We start from the raw sequence: 18,063 nt of genomic DNA, 5'->3' as shown, positions 1-18,063 counted from the left end.
TGATTTTAAGTTGGTTTGCCAAAACTACTAATTTGGAATTTGTGATGAGTAATTATTACTTTGGAAGATCCATTTGTCTTTTATAAGGCTTGCCTAGTATAGGTCACCCCATAAGATAATGCCAAGATTACCAAATGATTTATTGGATTCATGCTTAATTGAACATAGTCATATTGGATTCATGCTTAATTGAACATAGTCATATATTTATGTTTTTAAGCATGTTGCTTCCAACCAAAACGACTTCATTTGTTCACTAGCAATTGCAAGTTCTTGTAAAGTGATGCCATTGTATCTAGCTTCTCTGAAGACAATTTTGGTATTGCATTTGTTATTAGTGGAAGTTGTAATGTTGTGCCACCTACATTGAATGCCATCTTGCCTATGTATACTACAAGTAATGCTATTGGAAGATATGTATTTTCTTATCTAATATGTAATATGCATGTAGCGTACCAAGAGGCCTTGATTAAGAATTGAGAGAAGAAAGGTTTTATGAATTGAAAATGATAGGCTAGAATATAAGAATATGAGAAGACATTGTCCACATGAGAGAGAGAGAGAGAGAGAGAGAGAGAGAGAGAGAGAGAGTATGAAAAGTAGAGTGAATTTTAATTGCTTGTTTCATTACTTGTAGTTATATATATACATGATATATTGAATGGGGTAGGTGAGTCCCTTTTCCTAATATCTGAGATATTTACAATGAGGATCATTATGGGATCCTTTTGTCCACATGTTGCATATCCTTCTCTCTTTATAACAAATATCTTATCTTGCTACATTTCTATCCTAACATCCCCCCTCAAAAGTGTTCCATGATGATTGTAAGATAGGGAGTACAAGTGAATACAACTAAAAGAAAGAACAATGATGAGTGGATAATAAAGATTATATAATGATCATACATCCATCCATCCATCCATAATATGTTCCCCTTCTTAGAGCATGCAAAGGATTTGCATTGTAATCTTATGTTTTAGGTAAGGAACTAATTTGGTAAGAAAGTTAGTAGCATTGTCATAAGAGGAAACATAATCAAGTGTAAATGAGAGTTTTCACTAACTCTCATACAAAGTGATATTGCATGTTAATATGATGAAGCTTAAGACTTAGTTTTGGTCCTTGGGCCATAGAAATGCATGACTTGTTATAAGTGAAGATAGGAATTGGTTGAGGTTGATAACCAAAATTGACGTCTTCAAGAAGTTTTCTGATGTAGATTATCTCGTGCTACCATGATTGTAAACTCATTGTGTGCTTTGGTAAAGTTTATTCCCACATGAGATGTGCCTTTGAGATATCTCAAATCTCTTTTGAGTTGCTTTCAATGCTCGTATATTGGTTGGGGCATAGATTTTGAGAGAATATGACATGTAGAATACAAGTCGGCAGTCATGTACAAGTGATTAAGTACCTTGAATGTCCAAGTGCTTCCATGTATGGTATAGTTTCCATTTCTTGGAGAGAGAATGAGATGTAGAGGAGTTTAGTTGGAGATTTTGAGCAAGAGGGATTATCATCAGATTACAACTAGTCATAGAGTAGTGAGAGAGGATATTTTCTATATATGTATGTTGATGCATTATAATGAATGTAGGAGATTGATCTATTTCAATTCTAAGACAATAATGCACAGGGTCATAGTTGGTAATTACAAACCATGAGGACATCATAGATTTAGTTTTTGGCATAGCACAATATGAGTTTGCTTGAATGGGTATATCATCGACATAAAGTCCTAAGATGATAACTATATTGCCTTGCATATGAAGATAAAATTTTTGGTCAATGTTGAGTCTTTGAAAACCTTAGTGTACTAAATGGGCATGTATTTGGGTATACCATTGTTTGGGTGCTTTATCAAAACCATATACAGCTTTGTTAAAGAGACAAACATGGTTAGGATACCCTTGATCTACAAAATGTGGAGGCTGGGACATGCAGATTTCCTCTTCTAAATACCCATGTAGAAATTCAGTCTTAACATCTACATGATGTAAAAGTAAATGGAACCAAGCAACCATGGAAAAAAGCACCCGTAAAGAAGTCATGGATAACACTAGAGAGAAGGTACTACCATTATGCAAGCCTTCTATTTCTTCAAATCCTCGAGCTACTAGTCTAGCTTTGTACTAGTTGACTGTTCCATTAGGCTTTAGCTTCTTACAAAGAATCCACTTGCAACTAAATGCAAACTATCCATGAGGGAGAGGAACCAAAGTCCAAGTGTGATTTTGGAGTAGAGCCCAATATTCTTCAAACATGGTAGCTTGCCAATGATAAGCTTTGAGACTTCGGAGAGCTTGAGTTACTTATGGGTAAATTGGAGGTTTAGATATGCTAGCATTGAGAGAATCTTTGGCTTGATCGGTGGCAATAAGCTTTTTAAGCATGGGGTAGGTGTTGATAGCATTTCTTCTTCTTCTAAATTTGATCTACTAAAAATGGTGTTGGGTCTAGATGAAAAAATAGGCAAAGGAGGATGGATGCTTTTGACAATGAGAGTAGTAGGGGGTATATTGCTATTGGTAGAAGACATGGCACCAATGTGTCAGAGAGAGAACTAGGGAGAGAGAAAGACTGCAGAGGAGAGAGAAATACTGCAGTGAGAGAGAGAATAAGAGTGACGAGGAGAGAGAAAGACTAGATTTAGAGAGAGAAAGACAGGAAAGATGAAGAAGCCATGGAAGCTGTGAGCAAGAAGGGAGAGAAAGATTGTAAATGTATTGATTTGTCAAAAAGATATGAAAATTACAACTTATCTCCTTATATACCAATGTCAGTGTGACATGGCATATTATCAACATTTTTAACTATTCCCAACTTCTTACAATCCATCCCTTCCCAAAAAGGTTTTTGTCCTCAAAAACAAACCTAGAAACAAGCTAAAGAGGAGATGGATAGAACAGAGTACTACTCTGTACAGCATTACAAGGGATAAAAGAAAAGATTACCTAATACTCAATAGTAGTACTAATCTATACAGGAGGTCAAAATCAGCCTGTAGCCTCTCGGATCAAAAGGAAAAGTTGTATCTTTGCCATGCATAGGATCAACTTTCATAAGATCGAAATCAAATACTGCTGGAAACACGATCATCATGATGGTACTCACTAACGAAGTCTCCATTGCATGATGGTCCTCCAAATCCACATGCTGTCCATAATCTGCCTTTTTGAACAGAACTTCTTGTTGATGAACTTCTTGTTGTGGACTCATACCAGAATGGTCTTCAACAAGATGTTCTCCATCATTTACATCATAATATTCAAATAGCAATATTATTTTGGCAGACTTTGCCCTACATGTGGCTTGGTGATTACAAGATAGTGGCTTAGCACAACGATAGCATAAGCTCGCAGCATGCAGTTCCCGTATTGTATCACTAGTAAGGTGTCTAACACGTTTAGCCTTAGATGGCAATTTACACACCTGTTCATCACCATTGGTTAGCTCTATAATAGTTTTGACATGCTCCTCATAGTCATCCTGCTGTTCATGTATAATAGATGGCTGTCCATGCTCAACATGTACAACAGATGGCTGTCCATGCTCATCATGAACAACAGATAGCTGTCCATGCTCATCATGTACAACAGATGGCTGTCCATACTCATAACCATATTGCTCATGCTGTTCATACTGCATATGGTGATAATAGCCCTGCTGCACATCAGAGGAACAGTTTGGTTGAGCATATACATTTGCTTCTACTGATGTTTGCTGCTCATATACATAAGCATGTTGCCTTTGATCATTGATCCCACTGTATTGGTCATAATCACTTGCTTGCTGTTGATCAAAGCTAGAAGTGTACTGATAAGCATAACCATTTCTGTTACATCCATAAGAACTATTTTGCTGAAGAGATGGATGCTCATAAGCATAAGCATGTTGACCATAATAACCATTCTGCTGCCAAGGTTCAATGGAATGATACTCTGCATTATGATATGGTACATCATATTTATAAGCATTAACATGCTGTCCAGATGTACTTGCATACTGCTCATATTCATTTGCATATTGTTGCTGTTCATATTCATAAGATGCATGTGGATCATAGTGTGTACCATCAGCATATACATGTTGTCCATAAGCATAAGCATTTGATCCAAGTGTACCATCAGCATATTGATGCTGGCCATGAACATAAGCATTTGATTCAGGTCTTGCTGTTTTTTTTATAAGTGCATTTGTAAGAGCAATACACTGTTCATTCGAAACTACAAGTTTGTCAATATTAGCTTTTGTTTGAAGCCAACCTTGTCTAAGTTTGTCCATTTTAGCCTGTGTTTGAAGCCAACCTTGTCCAAGTTTGTCCATTTCAGCCTGTATTTGAAACCAACGTTGTTCACTAGAGCTGGAACTATTGTTCTCAGCTGCCATTGCATAAATATGTTGTTCCTTGAAAAATAGAAGTCCAAATAAGGTGTATGATAGTTTGACTCGAAGGTTAGGATGTCTAGTATCAAGTAGAAATCCTGGTTTGAATTTAGGAGTAGCAATACCCCTCTCTGTTTAAGAATTTCCAGAACTGTCCACAGTAAACTGCTAGTGAACTGCCGGTACGAAATAGGCTCTAGTTCGAGAAATATGTGTCCAAATGAGACGTTTGATGGCTCCACTCGAAGCTTATGATAACTAGTATCACTTCCAATTGTTCCTTTGTTGTTAAAATGATGCTACTAATTTCTGTAGCAACTTTTCCAAATTTATCCCTGTTTGGACTACACCCTGTTTTAACTAGTGCAGATGATGACACAGATGGCATGTACAACTCTAGCCTCCCACAATGCATCCAACCATCTTCCCCGTGCCTGTACACCCACTACAATTTGCTGGATCCACCCATGACAGGAAGGTATAATGCTAATCCAACGTACCACCTGATGATCAGAGTGATGCAAAGCTTCGCTGAATCTGAAAAAGAGATACAAATCTCAGTATAGCAGATGCCATTTCCTGATGTTGCTTCTGTAGAGTGGATGATTGATGAGAACAATTGCCAAGCCACTTGTCCTCAGAAAGTAGTAAAAAGTGGGGAACCATAACCTATTCCTCCACCAAAGGGGCTGCTGAGACCACTTCACTTTTGAATGGCACAAAAGTAAGAGGATGCTGCATACAAGTACAGCCTGCAATCATGTCCAGTTCAAGTGATAGGTCTGGAGGCTAATTGTAATTCCTCCAAGCCTCAGGAGCCTAGTGTGCTTAAAAAGAAAAGATCAGCATATGCAGTGTTTTTGTTGAACAAAATTCTGGAACAAGTGCTGAACTATTTGGGAGCAGAAAGTGTTGGACCTCGTCATACACTTCCCAATCTAAACAAGATAATTCAACTCGTATGTTCTGGAGTATGCAGAGTTGCCTGAACTGTTCAAATTATGAACATAAGTGCCATTGATGGTATCATGAGTAGTAACCATGGATCACCTGGAGGCAGTTAACATGGATGCTCATTTTGCAAAACTCTTTGCTTTCTATGTTAACATAGCAGTTTGTTGTAATATATGTGCTTGGATGTGACACTACGATATCCTGTACGTTTTGGAGCTTCACGTTCTTATATACAGGACAAGCAGAAAATGCCCCTCTTCTGTGGGGATCATCATACTCCATAAACCTTTTGGAAGAGCTACTAAACTGCTTGGAGGATCTCTTTTCACAGTTTCCAGACCCGAGTAAAGCAGTTGCAGTTGCATGTACAGCTGGAAAGCTTGCAGCCCTGCCTTCCACTGTGGATGCCAACCGAGTTACTGGTTGAAGTTCATGAAAATTTCATGGCTTTAGAGAGGCTCTCTCTTGAGTTTGGAGTTTCAAATCTATCCTCAAATGCAAAGGAGGACACAGAAATATGGAACCTTGGTCTAGATTTAGTTATGGGTAACTGCACAGTTGATGATGTATGTAACTGGTCAAGGAATGACATGGAGCTAGATTCAAATGATGGTTCTGCCTCACCTCAGCAAATAACATCCTCAAAGTCATTTGGTAGGTGCAGTACAAAACACCAAAAGCTTGGTATTTCACTGGAGTTCAATGCAGCGGAGGAGGGGGATAGAGTTAGGCAACCAGCAACAGACCTTGTAATGACAGCCTCTTTGCCCTACTCAGACAGCCCCACCCCCCCTAAAGTCAGTGGATTCAGCTGAATCTGAATCTGAATTTAGTGCTCTCGGTGCACAGTTGGCTGCAGCTGTCCGCAAGGTATTAGACATTGCTGAGGGAATTGCTCAAACAGATTACAATTTTGCATACCCTCAGTGGTTGCTGGATACTGACTGTGCCTCAGATGAAGAAGGGGTCACTCAAAATGCTAGTCCTGGAAAGCAATGGAAGCGCTCTGGGTTGGACTCTTGCGTAGAAAGCCTCCTGAATTTGTGTAACAGCCTTGTACAGGGAAAAGTTGACATCATAGACTTCATAGCTGAGGTCGCCTCTGCTTTGGATTGGCTAGTTGGTCTTACGTTTTCTCTCCATGACAAGTCACTTGATAAGGCCGGTAGCCTAAGAAACCCTCAAGGCAGGAATGGATTAATGCATTGCGACGACTGCGATGTAAGCAACACCAGGAACAGCGAGAACGTCTTGCTAGAGAGGAGGAAGAACTGTGCCTCAAGCTTGAGCAGGAGGCACGAGAGGCTGCTGCAAAAGCACAAAGGGAAGCTGAAGAGGCAGCCAGAAAAGTTGAAGAAGAGCGGAAAGTGCAGGGAATGGTATCAGTGAAGGCCCCTCCACTGTCTCACACATGCGCCCTGGATCATTGGTTACTCCCATCCTTTCAGCCCTTTCACTCCCAGTGCTACATGCCTGTGATTTCACCTGCGCTTCTGTGAGAAAGTGGCAAAATCTTGGACTTCTCTGAACTCCTGATCCCGTGTGCCAGCAACTGGAGGTGGAGCAGCTGAACGTACTGGATCTGGAAATGCTTACTATTCTTGGCCAAGATGGAACCTGAAACTATGGATCTGATCTCTAGGACTGTTCCAATACTCTCCAAACTGTTCAAGTATGCCAATGTGTATCATTGTATTGCAACTCCACGCAAACCATTTGGCTTCTTCCATTTTTGCCTCTAGCTTTGAAATATCTTCACTGCTGCCTGTCTCTAGGGTTTGAAGAAGAACAAAATATCCCTAAAGCCTCTTCAAAGCCTTCAATAATGGTGCTCCACTTGTTAAGAATGAAGAGTAAAGAAAGTTTCCAGCATGAAATGCCTTCAAAAACCTCATGGCTGAAAGCTAAGAGAAGATATGTGCTGCAACTCCATGAAAGCTTGGCAAAAGCTTGGAGAAAGAGGAAAGGAAGACCTCTTTTGAAAAGTAACCACAGTTGAACCCCAAACTAAGCCCGGTTAACCATCCTTTACCCTAATTACCTTCAATTTTGCATAAAATTTGGTGACGTCCAACCATTTAAGCCCTTATCCGCCATATCTGACCTTGGATATCTCCAGATGTAGTCATTTGCTAACTATAGTTGTCCTGCAGCACTCCACTAGTCACTGTCTTGTACCATTTTTGTCTGAAATTGGTTTTGAAATAGAAAAATAGGAGTGAAAATGGAAGAAAATAATGGATAAAAGACTGAAGCTCTGATACCACTTGTCAGAGAGAGAACTAGGGAGAGAGAAAGAGGAGAGAGAAAGATTGCAGTGAGAGAGAGAATAAGAGTGACGAGGAGAGAGAAAGACTAGATTTAAAGAGAGAAAGACAAGAAAGATGAAGAAGCCATGGAAGCTGTGAGCAAGAAGGGAGAGAAAGATTGTAAATGTATTGATTTGTCAAAAAGATATGAAAATTACAACTTATCTCCTTATATACCAATGTCAGTGTGGCATGGCATATTATCAACATTTTTAACTATTCCCAACTTCTTACACAATGCGGGCTAATCTCTTGGAAATTTCGACTGATGAAGTTGTCTCTTTGCTATTTTGACCTCTGTTGGTCTTGGAATGGAAGTGCTAGGGGCTAAAGATATTGAATATGGCTTTGTTTGATATGAAGGCAGGTCACTTTTATCAATAGAAAGAGAGCACGTTGCTGTTAGTTGTTCTAGGAGCGTTGGATATGGTGCCATTTGTGAGTTACGAATGTGTGGACAAGGAGAGATGGATGAGATGTCAAGTTGTTGTGGATCATCATTATACTTAAAATAATGATGGTGAGATATTGCAGGAACTAACACTATAAGGATTTGGGCCATTAGCAACACCGATTAGCGACGGCGGATAGTGGCGTTGCTATTGGCGTCACTAATAGCGTTGCTATTTGCGTCGCATTTGCGACGCAAATAGTGACGCCAATAGCGACGGGCTGCAGGGAAAAAAAGGGGCCGAAACCCGAGCGCAGTTTTCATTTCTTTTGCTTCGAGTTTTGAGAGCGAGAGCGAGGGAGAGAATGACCGTCGTAAGAGAAGAAGAGGAAGAAGACTTGCCGCCGCCATCGCCGCCACCGCCGTTGTTCGCGAAGGAGAGGAGGAGCCTTCATCGCAAAGAGAAGCCACCCCACGCTCGCCATATCTCATTGGTAAGTCTCCCTCTCTCTTTCTTTTGCTTGTTCAAGGTTTAAATCACTCTCTTTTGCTTGTTTAGGAGAGGAAATGAAAGAGAAAGAGAGGGAGAGGGAGAGGGAGAGAGGGAGAGTGCATTCTCTCTCTCCCTCTCCCTTTTGCTTGTTTAATGTTTAAATCACTTTCTTTTTTGCTTGTTTAGGAGAGGAAATGAGAGAGAAAGAGAGGGAGAGGGAGAGGGAGAGGGAGAGGAAATGAGAGAGGGAGAGAAAGAGAAAGAGAGGGAGGGAGAGGGAGAGTGCATTCTCTCTCTCCCTCTCCCTTTTGCTTGTTTAATGTTTAAATCACTTTCTTTTTTGCTTGTTTAGGAGAGGAAATGAGAGAGAAAAAGAGGGAGAGAAAGAGAGGGAGAGGAAGAGGGAGGGAAAGGAAATGAGAGAGGGAGAGAAAGAAAAAGAGAGGGAGAGTGCATTGTCTCTCTCCCTCTCCCTTTTGTTTGTTTAATGTTTAAATCACTTTATTTTTTGCTTGTTTAGGAAATGAGAGAGAAAGAGAGATAGAGAGGGAGAGAAAGAGAAAGAGAAAGAGAGGGAGAGGGAGAGAAAGAGAAAGAGAAAGAGAAAGAGAAAGAGAAAGAGAGGGAGAGGGAGAGGGAGGGGGAGGAAATGAGAGAGGGAGAGAAAGAGAAAGAGAGGGAGAATGAGGGAGAGTGCATTCTCTCTCTCCCTCTCCCTTTTGCTTGTTTAATGTTTAAATCACTTTATTTTTTGCTTGTTTAGGAGAGGAAATGAGAGAGAAAGAGAGGGAGAGGGAGAGGGAGGGGAAGGAAATGAGAGAGGGATAGAAAGAGAAAGAGAGGGAGAGTGCATTGTCTCTCTCCCTCTCCCTTTTGCTTGGAGGATGTTTAAATCACTTTATTTTTTGCTTGTTTAGGAAATGAGAGAGAAAGAGAGATAGAGAGGGAGAGGGAGAGGGTGAGAGAGAGAGAGAGAGAGTGCATTCTCTCTCTCACGACGGGTTTGGTTGTTTGTTGTTTGAATCACTTTCTTTTTTGCTTGTTTAGGAGAGGAAATGAGAGAGAAAGAGAGAAAGAGAGGGAGAGGGAGAGAGAGGGAGAGAAAGAGAGGGAGAGGGAGGGGAAGGAAATTTAAGATAATAGACTTATCGATAATGGTATGCAATGTGCTTTGCCATGGGCCATGTACATTGGTGACTCTTTAAGATGGCTTAAAAATGGTCAATTCCTTGATAATGTCCAAGTAGGGGATCTAATTGTGATATGCATAATTCATTTTTTTTGTATTAACTTTATAGGCATAACAAATTAGAAATCATGCCAACTAGTCAACGAAAGGACTAAAAGAAAATGATACCCTAGCTAATGGTCATTACGGTACTTCATCAAAATGAACCCAAAAGTATTGTTATAGAAGAAGAAACCCTTAAATTGAGTATAGGATATTTTCTCTCAGGTCTTATGACTATGAGTAGAATTGATTGAAATAAATTTTATTACTATAGTTATTAAATTTCATAGATGGCGCGCATTAATTTTAATACGCGATCCTAGGACAAAAAAACCACATTTCTAAGATGCTTTTTGTTGAGACTGATTTATTATTAGACTAAGAAATCCTTGAGCATGATACAAGGCCGAGATATAACATCGGAAAATCTCTCAACTACTATATACAATGCAAGATTTATGGTCAACTTGCAACTTGACGTACATCTCCATAAAGCTATCCATTTAAGCCTCGTTTGTTGTAATGTAGATAAGATGGAAAACGAAGAAGGTCTTATTGTTCAAGACCGCGAGACGTATCTTAATCAACGCGTCCCATGTCCTTGCTCTCAATGCAAGTTGGCAATTAGACGAAAATGCCAATTGTCTATAGAACATGTACGACGATTTGGCAAGTTTCAATCTGAGATCATTGATCACGCGATTGCGGATTTTTAGCAAACGGTAATTTGAAGTTAATATTAATCATGCATTGTACTCTCAAGCTAATTGAAAACCATACACAATAAGATTGGGTCTTGTTGGCAAATTTTCTATCCAGGGGGTGATGTCTCGACCCAAGGGGGAGTGCACCCTTTGCGGCCAATTAGAAGAGTTCGTGGACGTGCGATGGATGGATTGCAGGAGCCAATTGACCAGTCGCAAGGCCCATCTATACCGTCAATGCCAGAGGAGCGCTTTATGAAAACCCTGAAAGGCTTTGTGCGACAACGAGCTCGTCCGGAAGGTAGCATGGCGAAAGGTTGGTTGGTGTCAGAGGCGTTAGTGCATATCTCACAATGGCTACCAACGGTGGAACCAGACAATGAAATGCTATGGACGCTGAAGGACGATGACAGGCTGACTGGAGATGTGGTGGTTGAAAATGGGATAGAAAAAAGAATGGATGCCTCAATGGAAGAGAAGGTGAATCGCTTTTGTATGTTGCACCATGCCTCCATGGAGACGTGGCTTGCCAAGTACCAGATTGCAAGGCAAGATCGAGAGGAAGCGCGAGCTGAATTCCGACGCAGTATGCATCATCGACCGATTCGATATCCCGAAGGCATTGAGGAGATGCCGCGGTTTATGTCAACACGATGGTTGCATGGAGCCTTGACCGCAGCATCCAGCGAAGGGACATAGGTCTCAATGGAGGAGTGGGAGTTCTCGAGGGGATGTAGTCCAAAGGTAATGAGGGGTTTAGAATGTGTCGTATCTAAATTTGCTTGCTACATCTAATTTGAGTGTTTCAATGTGCAGTACAAAATATATAGTGCAGCGTGGTCGCGCGGACGACATTTTCGGGTGGAGCGTATTGACAAAATGCGCTCCACGATGGACTGTGGTGTCATGGCAAGGTTTGAGCAAGAGAGGCGGCGACGAGCAACGGATCCGAACACGGTTGTGGATGAGATGGAGTATTTTGGGAATTTGAAAAGTATTATTACGGTGGATTACCGTAGCTTCTCCATGATAATATTCGACGTGCAGTGGTTCAAAGTGGTACTTGGAGGAGCTGGCGCAACAGTTCGACGAGGTCCATCTGGATTTCTCGAAATAGATTCCGAAAAAAAATGGATGGATTTGCACGACACCTTTGTGTTGCCGGCCCATTGTGAACAGGTACAACTAGTCATTTGCTTGCTAATTGTAATACGACATGGTTTATGTCACAATGGTTTGAAGACGGTTTGTAAGTGTTTGTGAACAGGTAATCTTCTATCCAAATCCCCGACAACCTCGATGGTGGTATGTTATACCTTCAACTCCTCGAGGTGCGAGAGTATACGATCAAAGCGATGTTCCAGGCATAGATGAAGAAAATATGCAAATAGAGGGATCGAAATTACAAGGGGTGGAGGCCATCGCAAGCTTGGAGCTCGCATCGGCTAACAATGATGGAAATACAGAAGTCGTAGAATTTTTTGAGAACGAGGCAGACTCGTTCTTTTGTGGTGACATGTCTATCGACCTTCCAGTGTATGCAGAGTTGTGTCAGGAGATTAACATGGGACCATAGAATACTTCATTCTTGGAGAATTGTATTACTCAATTCGTTGTTTAGATCTTCCATAAAGGTAGATAAGATATGCATTTTAAGAGGGATTTTTCAAAAATGATTTATATTACTGTGCTTTGTATAGTTTAAATTGATTATTCTAACATCATTTTTTATCTGTGCAGGTGACATTTTCAGGATGAGTCGAGGGATGAGCGATGAGGAGTTTCAGGACATGATGGCACGCATGTCTCCAGATCAGCTCGCGAGATTCAGAGAGATGGCAGACCAAGAGCTGTCTCGTTCTTCGTCAAGGCACTCTGCTAGATCTGCTTCAGCGCGATCAGATGCTTCAGCTTCAAGCAGACGATCTCGATGCTCATGACTTGGGCCAGAGGGAGGGACTGCAGGAGGATCAGAGGGGGTGCTGCTGTGGAGACACGGACGTGGTGTCTCCGTCTCGTCGTTCAGCTGGAGCTGCGTCACCTCCAGGATTTGTCACACCTATGGGGACGTCTACTCCAGTTACTCCGGCTTTTGCGCAGCCGTCGGCAGGTGGCACGCCTTTTCGTGGCACTCCTTTTGGTGGCACCCCTTTGAGTGGCACTCCGGGAGAGGGTACCCCCGTCGGTACACCGGATGTACAAGGGTCTCCTGGATATGCCCAGGAGCATGGACGGAGATGGGAGAGGGCCCATCTTAGGCAGACTCCTAGGGGTTATGGATACCTAGTGGATAGTAGGTCAAGAGCCATAATCATGAATGATGAGGGGAGGAGGGTGATGGCCCGCATGAGGGAGTTGTGCCAACAAGTTTTTCGGCACAACGTCCTGGATCATTGGAGGAACATACCGGAGGGGAGCAAGGACTACATAGTAGCATCCTTGCACGAGGAGTTTCCAGTGCCAGCCGTAGTAGATAGATTCTCTACGGGCTGGATGATGGATTACATGCGTGCATACATGTCACATAGACGATCCGACGCACGCAAGGCAATCAAGAGTGGGGCTCCAAAGCCCAAGTGGTTAGATGCAAACGACTGGCGCCGATTGAGGGAGGAGGCTATAGATTCGCTAGGACGTTGGAGTCAGTAGTGGGAGGCGGCGAGGGCACGAATCGAGGTCGGAGAGGTGCATCATCTTGGGAGTGGCGGCCACAGGACATATTTGGAGGACTTTGTAAGTTTCTCTTTTGTTTTGCTTATTTGTTTTTTTTTGAAATATTCTTTGTACTGACAATCATGTTTCTAACAGTTAGCATTTTGTTTTCTTTACAGCACTCCATTACAAATCGCGATCCGCAAGGCCTTGAGACTCGATATGCAGAGAGGCACGGTCTCAGGGCATTGATCGACCGATTGTATAGATGCAGCGGCCCTGTAAATCACTCATCTTTCTTGTCCGTAGTTACCATGAGATATTTGAATGCATTATTATATGGAGGATTGATATGTTGTTTCTTTTTCTGCAAAATCCGTTTGATGCTCCTTTGCGGCGGGACGAGCTTTCGGGGGACGAGGATTTGTAGCTCGCCCTTGGATCCTTAGAGCTCACGCACCTTTAGTTTTTAGTCGCCTGATCTATGTAGACATTTTCTATGTATTACTGATATCGTTTCATGATTGTACCAATCGCATTTTATGCGATCATGTATTTATTTCATGTATCAGTTTTATGATTTCAGTATACATTCTTTTTGTTTGCAAGCGGTTTGTATGCAGCAGTGCAGAAACTATTTTGTATGGCTCTCATACAGCACACATTGCTATATGTCTGCCCTGCCACAATTTTTTTTTCTATGTTACCGTCGCTATTTGCGTCGCAAATTTACTGCTCGCGTCGCTATTGGCGTCGCTATGAGCGTCGCAAATTCTCTGGTTGCGTCGCTATATGCGTCGCAAATGCGACGCAGATAACGACGCATATAGCGATGATTCTATGGCATCGTCAATAACGACGCTTTTTGCGACGACGGGGGCAAATTTTGTTGTTTGTATTTTCGTCGCTTTAAATGTCGGTATAAGGTCTATCTTGTAGTGTAAAAGTGCAGTTTGGGCAACAGGTGCAAGCAAATTTGGGCTGCCATGAACAACGTGAGCTAGAAGAAGGGTTATTATCATTGGGACAATTCATTTGGTTATGTTTGAACCTTAGAGGAAGTAACTTTTTTGACCATGTGAAATAACATAATCACATGTGGCTTGGAGGGTGGGTAAGTTTCCATTAGATAAGGTCTGGGTTTTTGAAGGTAAATGCTCCATGACTAAGATTGTGATGGTCAGTAGAAGGAAAGAGAGATGTAGTGGATTCAAGTAGTGCAACTAGATATAAGGCAAGAGACCTAGAATGAGTGGTGGATAAGGATCTCAAAAACATATTCAATTCAAAAAGATTGCACTTCATCTGTGTATACAAGTTTTATTGAGAGGATCAAAGAATCTTTAGGCTTTGTGGATTGTGGTGGTCAATAGAAGGAAAGAGAGATGTAGTGGATTCAAGTAGTGCAACTAGATATAGGGTAAAATGGATAGGGACCTCGAAAACATATTCAATTCATAAAAGATTTCACTTTGACCATGTATACAATTTTTATTGAGAGGATCAAAGAATCTTTAGGCTTTGTGGCCACAAGGCTCATCATACCTAGTGAAGACTAGCTATGTGGCTTTGGGTGAAAATTTTGATGTGTGCTCAACATTAATTAGAAAATCTATGCATTCAAATATCTTGAGATTTGATAAGTTAGGAGGGTGGCCAAATGATAAAGATAGGCCACAAAGAGTATTGCTCTTACTGCATTTAAAAGGGTGTGGTTCTTTTGTTTAGGGACTCCATTTTGTTGTGGATGATATGGTATGGTGAGTTCGCTATGAATTCCAAAAGCTTTGCAATAATTCAAAAACTCATTTGAGGTATACTCTCCTCCATTATACATTCATAGAGCCTTCGTTCATAACTCATGCTTGTTCTCCACTGCTTCTTTGTACTCTTGAAATTTTGAAAACACTTGTGACTTCTTTGTAAGGAAATATGCCATAGTATATCTAGAATAATCATCTATTAACATCATGAAATATTTTGCTCCTATGAGAGATACAATATTGATAGGACCACAAATGTTGGAGTGTACAAGTTGAAGGGGTTGAGATGCAACGGATTGAGATTTAGAGTGAGGACAGTGAGAGCACAAGCTTGGCAGAAGGGCAAATGAAAGAGAGATGATGTGATGCTTTTTATGGACAAGTTGTTGTGGAGGACAAGTTGAGAGGCATGACCAAGTCGAAAGTGCAAAGAAGAGAATCTTGAGATGAGCTTGTGGAGGAGAGTGATGTGGAATTAGCGAAAGTGTTAGTAAAAGGTTTAAGGATTGAGTAACCAAGAGTATAAAGCTTTCCTAGTTTGGGGTAAGTAAGTTTGATAGAAGTTGAAATTAGCTAGAGAATACAATGGTCCTTAAAGAATTGAGTAGTGAGAGAGGCTTGAGAAGTGATCTTGCTAATGCTAAGAATATTCTTTTTTATATTTGGAACATATTAAACGTTATGTACCTTAATTATGTGGTTGGATGAAAGATCCACTTGAAAGGTGTTGTATCCTTTAGCTTGCTAGATGCTATTGTTACCCATGGCTACATTGAGTGGAGAGGACATATCCTCGAAGTTCACCAACCATTCTTTGTGGATGGTCATACAATGAGTAGCTCCAAAGACTAGGGACCAAGTGAGTTCTTCTTTGGAGTCTTGATGAGGTACCCAAACACTTGTAGCTAGGCTAATGATGGTGTTTGATTGATCTTCTGTATCATAGTTTCCAATACTAACAAAGTGACACTATAAGATATAGAGCTTATAGCGACGTTTAAAGCGACGAAAATACAAACAACAAAATTTGCCCCCGTCGTCGCAAAAAGCGTCGTTATTGACGATGCCATAGAATCGTCGTTATATGCGTCGCTATATACGTCGCAAATGCGACGTATATAGCGATGCATATAGCGACGCATATAGCGAATGCAACGTATATAGCGATGCATATAGCGACGCATATAGCGAATGCGACGTATATAGCGATGCATATAGCGACGCATATAGCGGAATTTGCGACGCTGATAGCGACGACAATAGCGACGCTTGCAGTAAATTTGCGACGCAAATAGCGACGGTAACAGAGAAATTTTTTTTTTGTGGCAGGGCAGCAAGCTGCCCTGCCACATATAGCACTGTGTGCTGTATGAGAGCCATACAAAATAGTTTCTGCACTGCTGCATACAAAGCGTTTGTAAACAAAAAGAATGTATACTGAAATCATAAAACTGATAGATGAAATAAATACATGATATCTCATAAAATGCGATTGGTACAATCATAAAACAATATCACTAATACATAGAAAATGTCTACATAGATCGGGCGACTAAAAACTAAAGGTATGTGAGCTCTAAGGATCCAAGGGCGAGCTACAAATCGTCGTCCCCCGAAAGCTCTTCCCGCTGTAAAGGAGCATCAAACGGATTCTGCAGAAAAAGAAACAACATATCAATCCACCATACAATAATGCATTCAAATATCTCATGGTAACTACGGACAAGAAAGATGAGTGACTTACTGGGCCGCCACGTCTATACAATCGGTCGATCAATGATCTGAGACCGTGCCTCTCTGCATATCGAGTCTCAAGGCCTTGCGGATCACGATTTGTAATGGAGTGCTGCAAAGAAAACAAAATGCTAACTGTTAGAAACATGATTGTCAGTACAAAGAATATCTCAAAAAAACAAATAAGCAAAACAAAAGAGAAACTTACAAAGTCCTCCAAATATGTCCTGTGGCCGCCACTCCCAAGATGATGTACCGATCCGGCCTCGATTCGTGCCCTCGCCGCCTCCCGCTGTTGACTTTAACGTCCTGGCAAATTTGTAGCCTCCTCCCTCAGTCGGCGCCAGTCGTCTACATCTAACCACTCGGGCTTTGGAGCCCCACTCTTGATTGCCTTGCGTGCGTCGGATCGTCTATGTGACATGTATACACGCATGCAATCCATCATCCAGCCCGTAGAGAATCTATCCACTGCGGCTGGCATCGGGAACTCCTCGTGCAAGGATGCTACTATGTACTCCTTGCTCCCCTCCGGTATGTTCCTCCAATGATCCAGGACATTGTGCCGAAAAACTTGTTGGCACAACTCTCTCATGCGAGCCATCACCCTCCTCCCCTCATCATTCATGATGATGGCTCCTGACCTGCCATCCACTAGGTATCCATAATCCCTAGGAGTGTGCCTTGTATGGGCCCTCTCCCATCTCCGTCCACGCTCCTGGGCATATCCAGGAGACCCCTGAATATCCGGTGTACCGACGGGGGTACCCTCTCCTGGAGTGCCACTGAAAGGGGTGCCACCAGAGGGGGTGCCACCAAAAGGAGTGCCACCAAAAGGCGTGATATCTGCCGACGGCTGCGCAAAAGCCGGAGTAACTGGGGTGGACGTCCCCACAGGTGTGACAAATCCTGGAGGTGACCGAGCTCCAGCTGAACGACGAGACGGAGACACCGCGTCCGTGTCTCCACAGCAGCACCCCCCTATCCTCCTGCAGTCGCAGTCCCTCCCTCTGGCCCAAGTCGCGAGCATCGAGATCGTCTACTCGAAGCTGAAGCATCTGATCGCGCTGAAGCTGATCTAGCAGAGCGCCCTGACGAAGAACAAGACAGCTCCTGATCTGCAATCTCTCTGAATCTCGCGAGCTGATCTGGAGACATACGTGCCATCATCTTCTGAAACTCCTCATCGCTCATCTCTCGACTCATCCTGAAAATGTCGATACCTGCACATATAAAAAATAATGTTAGAATAATCAATTTAAACTATACAAAGCACATTAATATAAATCATTTTTGAAAAATCCCTCTTAAAATGCATATCTTATCTACCTTTATGGAAGATCTAAACAACGAATTGAGTAATACAATTCTCCAAGAATGAAGTATTCTATGGTCCCATGTTAATCTCCTGACACAACTCTGCATACACTGGAAGGTCGATAG

This window comes from Lygodium microphyllum, chromosome 6 (assembly GCF_053477565.2).
Source record: "Lygodium microphyllum isolate KBCC chromosome 6, Lygodium_microphyllum_v1.1.10, whole genome shotgun sequence".
Taxonomy (NCBI): Eukaryota; Viridiplantae; Streptophyta; class Polypodiopsida; order Schizaeales; family Lygodiaceae; genus Lygodium; species Lygodium microphyllum.
This window is presented reverse-complemented; position numbering follows the sequence as displayed.